Raw genomic sequence first — 12,608 nt, 5'->3', positions numbered from 1 at the left:
TTGGAGCACACTTCGAAGCACTCCCGGGTGCCCACCGGCGTTGCGCACCGTGGTGGGCAGCGAGGTGCGCACCTTTGATGCGCTGCCTTCACTAATTTCCAGAAAAAGGCAAAAAAAAATGAGATTTTAAAATTTCCGTTTTGAAAGATAGTGAAAAAAAAGGAACGCGGGTGCCATCTTGAGCCCGCCCTGGTGCGCAGCCCAGGCAAGGCATGCGCACCAAGGTGCCCACCCGAGGTGCACACCCGGGGCAAACCGGGCTCCGACTTCGTGCAGGCCGCACCTTGGAGCACACTTCGGAGCGCTCCTTGGTGCGCACCATGGTGCCCACCAGGGCGCACCCGAGGCAAACCGGGCTCCGACTTCGTGCACGCCGCACCTTGGAGCACACATCGGAGCGCTCCCAGGTTCGCACCAGCGTTGCGCACCTTTGATGCGCTGCCTTCACTAATTTCCAGAAAAGGCAAAAAAAAACGATATTTTAAAATTTCCGTTCTGAAAGATAGTGAAAAAAACGGAACGCGGGTGCCATCTTGAGCCCTTCCTGATGCGCAGCCCAGGCAAGTTGTGCGCACCAAGGTGCCCACCCTGGCGGAGGTGCGCGCCCGGGGCAAACCGGGCTCCGACTTCGTGCACTGCATGGTGCCCACCAAGGCGCGCAACCCAGCCAAGGTGCCCACCGCAGCGAAGGTGCACGCGAGGTGCGCACCCGAGGTGCACACCCGGGGCAAACCGGGCTCCGACTTCGTGCACGCCGCACCTTGGAGCACACTTCAGAGCGCTCCTTGGTACGCACCAGGGCGCGCAACCCAGCCAAGGTGCTCACCCCGGCGAAGGTGCACGCGAGGTGCGCACCCGGGGCAAACCGGGCTCGGACTTCGTGCACGCCGCACCTTGGAGCACACATCGGAGCGCTCCCGGGTTCGCACCAGCATTGCGCACCTTTGATGCGCTGCCTTCACTAATTTCCAGAAAAGGCAAAAAAAAGAAAAAAATGAGATTTTAAAATTTCCGTTTTGAAAGATAGTGAAAAAAACGGAACGCGGGTGCCATCTTGAGCCCGCCCTGGTGTGCAGCCCAGGCAAGTTGTGCGCACCAAGGCACCCACCCTGGCCAAGGTGGGTCACGGGGTGGGTCCTAGGGTGGGTAACGGGGTGGGTACTAAGGTGCGTGCCAAGGTGGGTCATAGGGTGGGTGCCAAGGTGGGCACCAGGGTGGGTGTGCACCAACCCTAGCCAGGGTAGGTCACGGGGTGGTTGTCGGGGTGGGCGTCAAGGAGCCAAGGTGGGTGGCAAGTAGCCAAGTTGCGTGCCAAGGTGGGTGTCGGGGTGGGTGCCAAGGATCCAAGGTGGGTGCCAAGGAACCAAGGTGGGTGTCTGGGTGGGTGCCGAGGTGGGAGCCAGGGTGGGTCCCAAGGTGAGTGCAAAGGTGGGTGCCAGGGTCAAGGTGAGTGCCAATGTGGGTTCCAAGGTGCCAGGGTCAGGGTGAGTGCCAATGTGGGTTCAAAGGTGCTAAGTTGGGTGCGAGGTTGGGTGCGAGGGTGGGTGGGTGCCAAGGTGTGCTAGGTGGAAGCCCGGGTGGGTCGGCATCCCATGGGTGTCGAGTTGGGTGCCTGATGGGTGCTTCTTGTCAAGTTTTAGTCGTCGGGACTCATTTCGAGCCTTAGAGGTCGTTTCTTGTCCGGTTGCCCTGTCTTCGACCTGGGAACCCAATTTTGGTCCTCGGGTCCCATTTTTTTTTGTCTCGCATCCCACTTTTGGCCTGTGGCCTTTTCGGGGTCGATTCTCGTTTTGGGCATCAGAGCATGTTTCTTCTCCTAAAACCCAATATTTGTTTATTAAGTCTCGGAACACATTTTTGTTCTCGTGGACCCATCATGGGTCTTGGAACGCATTTGTGGTCCTTGGGTCCCATTTTGCATCCCGAAACTTGTGTTTTGGTGCTTGATCCCTATTTTGGGTGCCCACCTTGCACCAAGTGCGCACCCGGGGCAAACCGAGCGCCTTGGTGCACCGGGGCAAGATCGAGCGTGCACCCGAGGCGCCCCGAACATGCACCAAGGTGCACTCGGCCCACATGTGAGCGCAGGTCGTCGGCCCACATGTGAGCGCAGGTCGTTGCGCCCGAGGTGGTGTGTGGGCACCGCGTTGCAGACGGGACACCTGCACGCACACGACGCCCCCCTCCAGGTGCACGCACGTAGGCCGGGGCCGGGTGCACACCCGACGCCCTAGCAAGGTGCGCGCACCCGGGCAGGGCTCACACTTGGCGAACGGGGCGCACTTCGCGAGGGAGGGTGTGCACCTCGACGGGGGTGGGTGGCCGGGGTGGATTCGCACGTGGGTCGCGGTTTGCTAAGTACACACTGCGACAAGCTCATAACGGGTGCGATCATACCAGCGTTAGTGCACCGGATCCCATCAGAACTCCGCAGTTAAGCGCGCTTGGGCCGGAGTAGTACTGGGATGGGTGACCTCCCGGGAAGTCCCGGTGTTGCACCCTTTTTTAGTTTTTTCGCCGGGCGTCGCAATGCTATTTGAATAAACCTTTTGCCCGTTTGCGTTCTCGTCGGGGCCGGGCCGGGCCGGGGGTGCGCTGCCCGCACTACCGCGCGCGCGGGGGCGACACCGAGCGCGCACCCGAGGCGCCCCGAGCACAACAGGCCACGGTGCAACCCGGGCGTTGTGCGCGCACCCCCGGTGCGCCCGAGGTGCTGCGCGCGCACCCAGGTGAAATCGGTGTGCACCTCGGCCAGTGCGCGCTCGGTCGAGTCGCGCACGTTGGCCAAGGTGCACGGTGATGTTTCTTACTCTAAGGTTCCGCACCAGACGCCCGGGACAGGTGAGCGAAGCTGGGCGGGGCCGGGTGCGCGGCCGGGGCAGGATGCACGCAGCTGGAGAGAGCTTTGGAGCACACTTCGGAGCGCACCAATGATGCGCTCCATTCAAAAGTTTCCTGAAAAGGCAAAAAAAGTTGAGATTATAGAATTTCCCACTTGAGAGATTGTAAAAAAAAAAAAATTTTAAAATGAAGGAAACGCGGGTGCCAAGGTGTGCGCAGCCCAGCCAAGGTGTGCGCACCAAGGCGCCCACCCTGGCGAAGGTGCACGCAAGGTGCGCACCCGAGGCAAACCGGACAATTAACCCAACTTTCGACTTCGCGCGCACCTTGGAGCGCACTTCGGAGCGCTCCTTGGTGCGCACCAATCTTGGGCACCTCGGAGTGCACCATGGCGCCCACCAAGGTGCGCACCCGGGGCAAACCGAGCTCCGACTTCGTGCGCACCTTGGAGCGCACGAAAGGTGCGCACCATGGCGCCCACCAAGGTGCGCAGCCCAGCCAAGGCGTGCGCATCAAGGTGCGCACCCTGGCGAAGGTGCGCACCCGGGGCAAACCGAGCTCCGACTTCGTGCGCACCTTGGAGCGCACAAAAGGTGCGCAACCCAGCCAAGGTGTGCGCACCCCGGTCAACCGAGCTCCGAATCGTGCGCACCAGAGGTGCACGCCATCGTGCGCACCTTGGAGCACACTTCGGAGCCCTCCTTGGTGCGCGCCGATGTTGCGCACCTCGGAGCGCACCCGGGGAAAACAATGCAATTAACCCGACTTTTCGACTTCGTGGGCACCTCGGAGCGCTCTCGGGTTCGCACCTCGGAGCACACCGAGGTGCGCACCTTTGATGCGCTGCCTTCACCAATTTCCAGAAAAGGCAAGAAAACATTGAGAAGGTGTGCGCACCGAGGTGCCCACCCTGGCGAAGGTGCACGCGAGGTGCGCACCCGGGGCAAACCGGGCTCCGACTTCGTGCACGCCGCACCTTGGAGCACACTTCGGAGCGCTCCTTGGTGCGCACCAGGGCGCGCAACCCAGCCGAGGTGCCCACCCCGGCGAAGGTGCACGCGAGGTGCGCACCCGGGGCAAACCGGGCTCCGACTTCGTGCACGCCATGGTGCCCACCGCGGCGAAGGTGCACGCGAGGTGCGCACCCGGGGCAAACCGGGCTCCGACTTCGTGCACGCCGCACCTTGGAGCACACTTCGGAGCGCTCCTTGGTGCGCACCATGGTGCCCACCAGGGCGCGCAACCCCCGCCGAAGGTGCACGCGAGGTGCGCACCCGGGGCAAAACCGGGCTCCGACTTCGTGCACGCCGCACCTTGGAGCACACTTCGGAGCGCTCCTTGGTGCGCACCATGGTGCCCACCAGGGCGCGCAACCCCGCCGAAGGTGCACGCGAGGTGCGCACCCGGGGCAAACCGGGCTCCGACTTCGTGCACGCCATGGTGCGCACCGCGGCGAAGGTGCGCACCCGGGGCAAACCGGGCTCCGACTTCGTGCACGCCGCACCTTGGAGCACACTTCGGAGCGCTCCTTGGTGCGCACCAGGGCGCGCAACCCAGCCGAGGTGCCCACCCCCGGCGAAGGTGCACGCGAGGTGCGTACCCCGGGGCAAACCGGGCTCCGACTTCGTGCACGCCGCACCTTGGAGCACACTTCGGAGCGCTCCTTGGTGCGCACCATGGTGCCCACCAGGCCGCGCAACCCAGCCAAGGTGTGCGCACCAAGGTGCACGCGAGGTGCGCACCCGGGGCAAACCGGGGTCCGACTTCGTGCACGCCGCACCTTGGAGCACACATCGGGGCGCTCCCGGGTTCGCACCGGCGTTGCGCACCGTGGTGGGCACCTCGGAGCACACCAAGGTGGGCAGCGAGGTGCGCACCTTTGATGCGATGCCTTCACTAATTTCCATAAAAGGCAAAAAAAAAAACGAGATTTTAAAATTTCCGTTTTGAAAGATAGTGAGAAAAAGGGAATGCTGGTGCCATCTTGAGCCCGCCCTGGTGCGCAGCCCAGCCAAGGTGTGCGCACCAAGGTGCCCACCCTGGCGAAGGTGCGCGCCCGGGCAATTAAACCCAACTTCCAACTTCGCGCGCAGCCAGGGTGGGAGCGCACCCAACAACCGGGCCTGGGAAGAGCCAATGCGAGAAACCCCACCAAACGCTCTGACAAAAAAAGAGGGGGCGCTCCAGTAACCCCGCTTCGGAGCGCACCCTGGGCAAACCCAGCCAAGGTGCCCACCCCGGCCAAGGTGCAGGCGAGGTGCGCACCCGGGGCAAACCGGGCTCCGACAACGTGCACGCCGCACCTTGGAGCACACTTCGTAGCGCTCCCCGGGTGCGCACCTCAGAGCACACCAAGGTGGGCAGCGAGGTGCGCACCTTTGATGCGCTGCCTTCACTAATTTCCAGAAAAGGCAAAAAAAAAAGGAGATTTTAAAATTTCCGTTTTGAAAGATAGTGAAAAAACGGAACGCGCGTGCCATCTTGAGCCCGCCCTGGTGCGCAGCCCAGGTAAGGTGCCCACCCTGGCAAAGGTGCGCACCCGGGCAATTAACCCTACTTCCGACTTCGTGCGCGCCAGGGTGGCAACCGGGCCTCGGAAGAGCCAATGCGAGAAACCCCACCAAACGCTCCGACAAAAAAAGAGGCGGCGCTCCAATAACCCCGCTTCGGAGCGCAGCCGGGGCAAACCCAGCCAAGGTGCCCACCCCGACGAAGGTGCACGCGAGGTGCGCACCCGGGGCAAACCGGGCTCCGACAACGTGCACGCAGCACCTTGGAGCACACTTCGAAGCACTCCCGGTGCCCACCGGCGTTGCGCACCGTGGTGGGCAGCGAGGTGCGCACCTTTGATGCGCTGCCTTCACTAATTTCCAGAAAAAGGCAAAAAAAAAATGAGATTTTAAAATTTCCGTTTTGAAAGATAGTGAAAAAAAAGGAACGCGGGTGCCATCTTGAGCCCGCCCTGGTGCGCAGCCCAGGCAAGGCATGCGCACCAAGGTGCCCACCCGAGGTGCACACCCGGGGCAAAACCGGGCTCCGACTTCGTGCAGGCCGCACCTTGGAGCACACTTCGGAGCGCTCCTTGGTGCGCACCATGGTGCCCACCAGGGCGCGCAACCCAGCCAAGGTCTGCACACCAAGGTGCCCACCCCGGCGAAGGTGCACGCGAGGTGCGCACCCGGGGCAAACCGGGCTCCGACTTCGTGCACGCCATGGTGCCCACCGCGGCGAAGGTGCACGCGAGGTGCGCACCCGGGGCAAACCGGGCTCCGACTTCGTGCACGCCGCACCTTGGAGCACACTTCGGAGCGCTCCTTGGTGCGCACCATGGTGCCCACCAGGGCGCGCAACCCAGCCAAGGTGTGCGCACCAAGGTGCACGCGAGGTGCGCACCCGGGGCAAACCGGGGTCCGACTTCGTGCACGCCGCACCTTGGAGCACACATCGGAGCGCTCCCAGGTTCGCACCAGCGTTGCGCACCCTTTGATGCGCTGCCTTCACTAATTTCCAGAAAAGGCAAAAAAAAACGATATTTTAAAATTTCCGTTCTGAAAGATAGTGAAAAAAACGGAACGCGGGTGCCATCTTGAGCCCTTCCTGGTGCGCAGCCCAGGCAAGTTGTGCGCACCAAGGTGCCCACCCTGGCGGAGGTGCGCGCCCGGGGGCAAACCGGGCTCCGACTTCGTGCACTGCATGGTGCCCACCAAGGCGCGCAACCCAGCCAAGGTGCCCCACCGCAGCGAAGGTGCACGCGAGGTGCACACCCGGGGCAAACCGGGCTCCGACTTCGTGCACCGCCGCACCTTGGAGCACACTTCAGAGCGCTCCTTGGTGCGCACCAGGGCGCGCAACCCAGCCGAGGTGCCCACCCCCGGCGAAGGTGCACGCGAGGTGCGCACCCGGGGCAAACCGGGCTCCGACTTCGTGCACGCCATGGTGCCCACCGCGGCGAAGGTGCGCACCCGGGGCAAACCGGGCTCCGACTTCGTGCACGCCGCACCTTGGAGCACACTTCGGAGCGCTCCTTGGTGCGCACCATGGTGCCCACCAGGCCGCGCAACCCAGCCAAGGTGTGCGCACCAAGGTGCACGCGAGGTGCGCACCCGGGGCAAACCGGGGTCCGACTTCGTGCACGCCGCACCTTGGAGCACACATCGGGGCGCTCCCGGGTTCGCACCGGCGTTGCGCACCGTGGTGGGCACCTCGGAGCACACCAAGGTGGGCAGCGAGGTGCGCACCTTTGATGCGATGCCTTCACTAATTTCCATAAAAGGCAAAAAAAAAACGAGATTTTAAAATTTCCGTTTTGAAAGATAGTGAGAAAAAGGGAATGCTGGTGCCATCTTGAGCCCGCCCTGGTGCGCAGCCCAGCCAAGGTTTGCGCACCAAGGTGCCCACCCTGGCGAAGGTGCGCGCCCGGGCAATTAACCCAACTTCCAACTTCGCGCGCGCCAGGGTGGGAGCGCACCCAACAACCGGGCCTGGGAAGAGCCAATGCGAGAAACCCCACCAAACTCTCTGACAAAAAAAGAGGGGGCGCTCCAGTAACCCCGCTTCGGAGCGCACCCTGGGCAAACCCAGCCAAGGTGCCCACCCCGGCCAAGGTGCAGGCGAGGTGCGCACCCGGGGCAAACCGGGCTCCGACAACGTGCACGCCGCACCTTGGAGCACACTTCGTAGCGCTCCCGGGTGCGCACCTCAGAGCACACCAAGGTGGGCAGCGAGGTGCGCACCTTTGATGCGCTGCCTTCACTAATTTCCAGAAAAGGCAAAAAAAAAAGGAGATTTTAAAATTTCCGTTTTGAAAGATAGTGAAAAAAACGGAACGCGCGTGCCATCTTGAGCCCGCCCTGGTGCGCAGCCCAGGTAAGGTGCCACCCTGGCAAAGGTGCGCACCCGGGCAATTAACCCTACTTCCGACTTCGTGCGCGCCAGGGTGGCAACCGGGCCTCGGAAGAGCCAATGCGAGAAACCCCACCAAACGCTCCGACAAAAAAAGAGGCGGCGCTCCAATAACCCCGCTTCGGAGCGCAGCCGGGGCAAACCAAGCCAAGGTGCCCACCCCGACGAAGGTGCACGCGAGGTGCGCACCCGGGGCAAACCGGGCTCCGACAACGTGCACGCAGCACCTTGGAGCACACTTCGAAGCACTCCCGGGTGCCCACCGGCGTTGCGCACCGTGGTGGGCAGCGAGGTGCGCACCTTTGATGCGCTGCCTTCACTAATTTCCAGAAAAAGGCAAAAAAAAATGAGATTTTAAAATTTCCGTTTTGAAAGATAGTGAAAAAAAAGGAACGCGGGTGCCATCTTGAGCCCGCCCTGGTGCGCAGCCCAGGCAAGGCATGCGCACCAAGGTGCCCACCCGAGGTGCACACCCGGGGCAAACCGGGCTCCGACTTCGTGCAGGCCGCACCTTGGAGCACACTTCGGAGCGCTCCTTGGTGCGCACCATGGTGCCCACCAGGGCGCACACCGAGGCAAACCGGGCTCCGACTTCGTGCACGCCGCACCTTGGAGCACACATCGGAGCGCTCCCAGGTTCGCACCAGCGTTGCGCACCTTTGATGCGCTGCCTTCACTAATTTCCAGAAAAGGCAAAAAAAAACGATATTTTAAAATTTCCGTTCTGAAAGATAGTGAAAAAAACGGAACGCGGGTGCCATCTTGAGCCCTTCCTGATGCGCAGCCCAGGCAAGTTGTGCGCACCAAGGTGCCCACCCTGGCGGAGGTGCGCGCCCGGGGCAAACCGGGCTCCGACTTCGTGCACTGCATGGTGCCCACCAAGGCGCGCAACCCAGCCAAGGTGCCCACCGCAGCGAAGGTGCACGCGAGGTGCGCACCCGAGGTGCACACCCGGGGCAAACCGGGCTCCGACTTCGTGCACGCCGCACCTTGGAGCACACTTCAGAGCGCTCCTTGGTACGCACCAGGGCGCGCAACCCAGCCAAGGTGCTCACCCCGGCGAAGGTGCACGCGAGGTGCGCACCCGGGGCAAACCGGGCTCGGACTTCGTGCACGCCGCACCTTGGAGCACACATCGGAGCGCTCCCGGGTTCGCACCAGCATTGCGCACCTTTGATGCGCTGCCTTCACTAATTTCCAGAAAAGGCAAAAAAAAGAAAAAAATGAGATTTTAAAATTTCCGTTTTGAAAGATAGTGAAAAAAACGGAACGCGGGTGCCATCTTGAGCCCGCCCTGGTGTGCAGCCCAGGCAAGTTGTGCGCACCAAGGCACCCACCCTGGCCAAGGTGGGTCACGGGGTGGGTCCTAGGGTGGGTAACGGGGTGGGTACTAAGGTGCGTGCCAAGGTGGGTCATAGGGTGGGTGCCAAGGTGGGCACCAGGGTGGGTGTGCACCAACCCTAGCCAGGGTAGGTCACGGGGTGGTTGTCGGGGTGGGCGTCAAGGAGCCAAGGTGGGTGGCAAGTAGCCAAGTTGCGTGCCAAGGTGGGTGTCGGGGTGGGTGCCAAGGATCCAAGGTGGGTGCCAAGGAACCAAGGTGGGTGTCTGGGTGGGTGCCGAGGTGGGAGCCAGGGTGGGTCCCAAGGTGAGTGCAAAGGTGGGTGCCAGGGTCAAGGTGAGTGCCAATGTGGGTTCCAAGGTGCCAGGGTCAGGGTGAGTGCCAATGTGGGTTCAAAGGTGCTAAGTTGGGTGCGAGGTTGGGTGCGAGGGTGGGTGGGTGCCAAGGTGTGCTAGGTGGAAGCCCGGGTGGGTCGGCATCCCATGGGTGTCGAGTTGGGTGCCTGATGGGTGCTTCTTGTCAAGTTTTAGTCGTCGGGACTCATTTCGAGCCTTAGAGGTCGTTTCTTGTCCGGTTGCCCTGTCTTCGACCTGGGAACCCAATTTTGGTCCTCGGGTCCCATTTTTTTTTGTCTCGCATCCCACTTTTGGCCTGTGGCCTTTTCGGGGTCGATTCTCGTTTTGGGCATCAGAGCATGTTTCTTCTCCTAAAACCCAATATTTGTTTATTAAGTCTCGGAACACATTTTTGTTCTCGTGGACCCATCATGGGTCTTGGAACGCATTTGTGGTCCTTGGGTCCCATTTTGCATCCCGAAACTTGTGTTTTGGTGCTTGATCCCTATTTTGGGTGCCCACCTTGCACCAAGTGCGCACCCGGGGCAAACCGAGCGCCTTGGTGCACCGGGGCAAGATCGAGCGTGCACCCGAGGCGCCCCGAACATGCACCAAGGTGCACTCGGCCCACATGTGAGCGCAGGTCGTTGCGCCCGAGGTGGTGTGTGGGCACCGCGTTGCAGACGGGACACTGCACGCACACGACGCCCCCTCCAGGTGCACGCACGTAGGCCGGGCCGGGTGCACACCCGACGCCCTAGCAAGGTGCGCGCACCCGGGCAGGGCTCACACTTGGCGAACGGGGCGCACTTCGCGAGGGAGGGTGTGCACCTCGACGGGGGTGGGTGGCCGGGGTGGATTCGCACGTGGGTCGCGGTTTGCTAAGTACACACTGCGACAAGCTCATAACGGGTGCGATCATACCAGCGTTAGTGCACCGGATCCCATCAGAACTCCGCAGTTAAGCGCGCTTGGGCCGGAGTAGTACTGGGATGGGTGACCTCCCGGGAAGTCCCGGTGTTGCACCCTTTTTTAGTTTTTCGCCGGGCGTCGCAATGCTATTTGAATAAACCTTTTGCCCGTTTGCGTTCTCGTCGGGGCCGGGCCGGGCCGGGGTGCGCTGCCCGCACTACCGCGCGCGCGGGGGCGACACCGAGCGCGCACCCGAGGCGCCCCGAGCACACAGGCCACGGTGCAACCCGGGCGTTGTGCGCGCACCCCGGTGCGCCCGAGGTGCTGCGCGCGCACCCAGGTGAAATCGGTGTGCACCTCGGCCAGTGCGCGCTCGGTCGAGTCGCGCACGTTGGCCAAGGTGCACGGTGATGTTTCTTACTCTAAGGTTCCGCACCAGACGCCCGGGACAGGTGAGCGAAGCTGGGCGGGGCCGGGTGCGCGGCCGGGGCAGGTGCACGCAGCTGGAGAGAGCTTTGGAGCACACTTCGGAGCGCACCAATGATGCGCTCCATTCAAAAGTTTCCTGAAAAGGCAAAAAAAGTTGAGATTATAGAATTTCCCACTTGAGAGATTGTAAAAAAAAAAAATTTAAAATGAAGGAAACGCGGGTGCCAAGGTGTGCGCAGCCCAGCCAAGGTGTGCGCACCAAGGCGCCCACCCTGGCGAAGGTGCACGCAAGGTGCGCACCCGAGGCAAACCGGACAATTAACCCAACTTTCGACTTCGCGCGCACCTTGGAGCGCACTTCGGAGCGCTCCTTGGTGCGCACCAATCTTGGGCACCTCGGAGTGCACCATGGCGCCCACCAAGGTGCGCACCCGGGGCAAACCGAGCTCCGACTTCGTGCGCACCTTGGAGCGCACGAAAGGTGCGCACCATGGCGCCCACCAAGGTGCGCAGCCCAGCCAAGGCGTGCGCATCAAGGTGCGCACCCTGGCGAAGGTGCGCACCCGGGGCAAACCGAGCTCCGACTTCGTGCGCACCTTGGAGCGCACAAAAGGTGCGCAACCCAGCCAAGGTGTGCGCACCCCGGTCAAACCGAGCTCCGAATCGTGCGCACCAGAGGTGCACGCCATCGTGCGCACCTTGGAGCACACTTCGGAGCCCTCCTTGGTGCGCGCCGATGTTGCGCACACTCGGAGCGCACCCGGGGAAAACAATGCAATTAACCCGACTTTCGACTTCGTGGGCACCTCGGAGCGCTCTCGGGTTCGCACCTCGGAGCACACCGAGGTGCGCACCTTTGATGCGCTGCCTTCACCAATTTCCAGAAAAGGCAAGAAAACATTGAGAAGGTGTGCGCACCGAGGTGCCCACCCTGGCGAAGGTGCACGCGAGGTGCGCACCCGGGGCAAACCGGGCTCCGACTTCGTGCACGCCGCACCTTGGAGCACACTTCGGAGCGCTCCTTGGTGCGCACCAGGGCGCGCAACCCAGCCGAGGTGCCCACCCCGGCGAAGGTGCACGCGAGGTGCGCACCCGGGGCAAACCGGGCTCCGACTTCGTGCACGCCATGGTGCCCACCGCGGCGAAGGTGCACGCGAGGTGCGCACCCGGGGCAAACCGGGCTCCGACTTCGTGCACGCCGCACCTTGGAGCACACTTCGGAGCGCTCCTTGGTGCGCACCATGGTGCCCACCAGGGCGCGCAACCCCGCCGAAGGTGCACGCGAGGTGCGCACCCGGGGCAAACCGGGCTCCGACTTCGTGCACGCCGCACCTTGGAGCACACTTCGGAGCGCTCCTTGGTGCGCACCATGGTGCCCACCAGGGCGCGCAACCCCGCCGAAGGTGCACGCGAGGTGCGCACCCGGGGCAAACCGGGCTCCGACTTCGTGCACGCCATGGTGCGCACCGCGGCGAAGGTGCGCACCCGGGGCAAACCGGGCTCCGACTTCGTGCACGCCGCACCTTGGAGCACACTTCGGAGCGCTCCTTGGTGCGCACCAGGGCGCGCAACCCAGCCGAGGTGCCCACCCCGGCGAAGGTGCACGCGAGGTGCGTACCCGGGGCAAACCGGGCTCCGACTTCGTGCACGCCGCACCTTGGAGCACACTTCGGAGCGCTCCTTGGTGCGCACCATGGTGCCCACCAGGCCGCGCAACCCAGCCAAGGTGTGCGCACCAAGGTGCACGCGAGGTGCGCACCCGGGGCAAACCGGGGTCCGACTTCGTGCACGCCGCACCTTGGAGCACACATCGGGGCGCTCCCGGGTTCGCACCGGCGTTGCGCACCGTG

The 12,608-nt window shown here is 63.0% G+C and overlaps 2 non-coding genes across 2 annotated transcripts; both read left to right on the top strand.

Moving 5' to 3' along the window:
- The first annotated feature begins 2,383 nt into the window (after window positions 1–2,383).
- LOC131865947 (5S ribosomal RNA) lies at window positions 2,384–2,502 on the top strand. The gene has a single exon (XR_009364582.1). It is a non-coding gene; the product is annotated as a 5S ribosomal RNA (ribosomal RNA).
- A 7,825-nt stretch (window positions 2,503–10,327) lies between these two features.
- On the top strand, window positions 10,328–10,446 carry LOC131865924 (5S ribosomal RNA). The gene has a single exon (XR_009364560.1). It is a non-coding gene; the product is annotated as a 5S ribosomal RNA (ribosomal RNA).
- Window positions 10,447–12,608: the final 2,162 nt, after the last annotated feature.

This window comes from Cryptomeria japonica, unplaced genomic scaffold (assembly GCF_030272615.1).
Source record: "Cryptomeria japonica unplaced genomic scaffold, Sugi_1.0 HiC_scaffold_127, whole genome shotgun sequence".
NCBI classification, from domain to species: domain Eukaryota; kingdom Viridiplantae; phylum Streptophyta; class Pinopsida; order Cupressales; family Cupressaceae; genus Cryptomeria; species Cryptomeria japonica.
Note: the sequence above shows the minus strand (reverse complement) of the source record. Positions and strands in the feature narration are given on the sequence as shown.